The following is a 3035-nucleotide window of genomic DNA, read 5'->3' as shown; positions in this document are numbered from 1 at the left end:
ATATACTTTGTTAATTCTTCTGGGCTGGTGACCGACCAGGGGACTGTGTTTTACGATTTCGAATAATATTTTAATAAGTGATGGTATTTCTAATTTAATATTTTAGACTATGCACGAATTATTATTATTATAAAGTTGTATCTTCTAAAATAATTACAAAAAAGTTTTTCAATAAAATTAGTGTGAGGCAGTAAGTAGCCCTGTTAGTTGAGAAATGCCCATAAATAAAATGCACAATGAAATAATTGATATAAAACATGTTTGAAGACTGTACTGTACATTGAAAAATGCGGACGTATAGAAACAAATTATTTATTTAGTCAATTGAAAAATTAACTTACTTGGTCTTTTTTATCCTAACGCTGTTTGCACTAATAAATAATTATATTTACACGTTTGAGGATAGATAGTCAATAGGTACATCAATAAATTTCACTGACAAGATTTTAAATATACTCTCGTAGCACTCTTAGTGAAATACTGTACTAATAAGTTATTAAAACGTATGTTGTACGTTTAAACGGATTGTTATTGCATTATTATCGGTAATAATATCACCATTTAACACGATTACGGAACGGTTAATCATCAAGAAATAATAATAAAATAAATATAAGCGAGGATGCGAAGGTGTATTACCTTCAAAAATTAAAGATTATGCCCTCTGCTAAACGTACACCAAAGTATATATTTTTAATGTTTTATAAGAATGCTTAGCTTTAAAAAAATTAAACAAATAAAACACCAGAACGTTAGTAAAACTAATAATAATAGTATGCAGATATGTCATATATATCACTATGTAGTACCCACGATTTTTGTAAAAGTTTTTTTCATAAGTTAGGTGATTTCCAAAAAAAATGTTAAGTTTTGGAAAAAGCCGTCATGTGTGTGTGTATTGTGCAAAAATAAGCTTGTTACAATCAAGCTATATCAATTCTGTTGCTTCCTGTGACTACATGATTAACCGTGGTGTCGCGAATTCGTCGAACATAAACATTTTGTTTGTAATCGCTAAATATAAACATTTCCCCGCAATTTACGGTTTGTTCTTTGCTAATTTAGAATAACATTTAGAATTCAATCAACTTTCATTAAGTTTAGACGTAAATTACATTAAACATTGAATACTTTATAAAAATGTTGTTCAAACCAAAAGTTCCAATTTTTGTGTTTAAATAAAGTTATAAAGACAAAACAGTACTACATGAAAATAAATAAAAGCAAAACAAAAGTACTGGTATGCAAGGGAAGGAAAAGTAGGGAAAGAGCGAATATAAAGAGAGGAGACGAAAAATTAGAAGAAGTGGCCAATTTTAGGTATCTAAGAAGTCAGATAAGTCAGGACGGAAGGAATAGTAGAGATATAAAGTAGAGAATAGCGCAGGGTCGAGTCGCCGTTATTAAGAGGAGTGTTTTATATGCTCGCAAACGGTTAATTTAGAAATTCGAAAAAGGTTGTTGGTAAAGGTCTAGATGATGACCCTTTCGGGAGTGGAGGTGAGGGGATCGAAAGAGGAGGTCTCCCCCACCACTGTACCATAAAAAGTTCGTGGCGGTCTCGCCCCCATAAAAAGTTATGGGGATTCAAAGTTAATAAATATGCCAATTTTTATACATATCTAGGCATGTAAATATTTATATAGTCATTCTTAAACAAAATTCAAAGGTAAAACTAATGAAAAATACATAAAAATATTGAGAAAGTTATATAAAACATTATTTAAATATCTTTATCAATAGGGTAGGTTAGGTTAGGTTAGGTTATCGGGTTTTGTTCAAGTGACCACCCTCTTTCGATGCCCCACCTCCAACCGCTTGAAAATAATTATTTTATATAATTTTATTTGAATTATAGTGTCTGAAAATTGTCAAAATAATAAACTTTCAACCCCCATAACTGTTTATGGGGGTGAGACCGCCACGAACTTTTTATGGTACAGTGGCGGAGGAGACCTCCTCTTTCGATTCCACTCACCCCCATCCTCGAAGGGGGGCCATCATCTAGACATTTACCAGGTTGTTAAAGGTGTATGTTTGGAGCACGACGCTGTACGGGTGCGAAACATGGACAGTGGGCGCGTCGGAAAAGAAAATGTTAGAAGCGTTCGAAATGTGGTGTTGCGTTGTGTGGCGAATGATGAGGATACCGTGGATAGATAAGGTTAGAAATGAAGAGGTATTAGAAAGATTAAGAGAACAGAGGACTCTATGGAAGTCAATAAAATATAGGCGAGATAGGTTAGTAGGACACCTTCTGAAGCATGAAGGTCTAGTTAGAGACATATTAGAGGCAGAAAGGTAGGGGTAGAGGTACATCTAGATTAGATTACTGTTCGCAAATAGTTAAGGATATGGGTTGTTCTAGTTTTAGGGAAATGCGAAGATTAGCTCAGGATAGGAAAGAGTGGAGGTGTGTATCCAACCAGTCTTAGGGCTGGCGACCTTATGATGATGATTTTACTTGTGGAATTTTGATCTTGACGATACTATATAGTATAAATAGCCGATGTCAGGGTCAAATAACTTATTGACTTCTAATCATATCTTACATTAAATGATATTAGATCGATCGAAGAACAATGTTTTTTTATGTGTTGCTAATAATGAACTCAGTATAAACAATGGGTTGTTAACGGTCACATTTTTATGGTGATTTGGTTTTACATGTAGTAATGCGTTTATTAATGAAATATTGGCTAGATTCATTTCTTTTTGTCGTGCTTTGCTGATATGTCTTATATTGGGTTTATTGACTGAGCTGTGATATACAAATTAAAATATAAACGAAATTTTTGGAAATTAAATTGAGCCTCCAGTAAGAGGTCAAAACGTTCTCTGGGGCAAAAGCAAATATTGTAGGATAAACAGAGACGCCAGTGTCAAAATCTCATGCAACCAATTCATACCAGCATTTATCCCGATATGCTAGGCTAGACATAAATCTAAATTCCCTCCTTTGTGTTTCAAGGAACTTTTTGCTCCTGCGTTATGTCCTAAGTAGGGTTGCCAACCGTACTTTATTATAAAGTATT

At 33.5% G+C, this 3035-nt stretch overlaps 1 protein-coding gene across 1 annotated transcript in view; it reads right to left on the bottom strand.

Moving 5' to 3' along the window:
* LOC108741879 (glycoprotein 3-alpha-L-fucosyltransferase A-like) overlaps positions 1-483 on the bottom strand; it is a 46522-nt gene extending 46039 nt beyond the window's left edge. Inside the window, exon 1 of the mRNA XM_025978259.1 lies at positions 342-483. The gene's annotated coding sequence lies outside the window, so the exon portion shown is untranslated. The remainder of the gene's footprint in view (positions 1-341) is intronic.
* Positions 484-3035: the final 2552 nt, after the last annotated feature.

This window comes from Agrilus planipennis, unplaced genomic scaffold, assembly GCF_000699045.2.
Source record: "Agrilus planipennis isolate EAB-ADULT unplaced genomic scaffold, Apla_2.0 scaffold281, whole genome shotgun sequence".
NCBI classification, from domain to species: Eukaryota; Metazoa; Arthropoda; class Insecta; order Coleoptera; family Buprestidae; genus Agrilus; species Agrilus planipennis.
The sequence above is the reverse complement of the archived record's forward strand: the minus strand, read 5'-3'. Positions and strand labels throughout refer to the sequence as shown.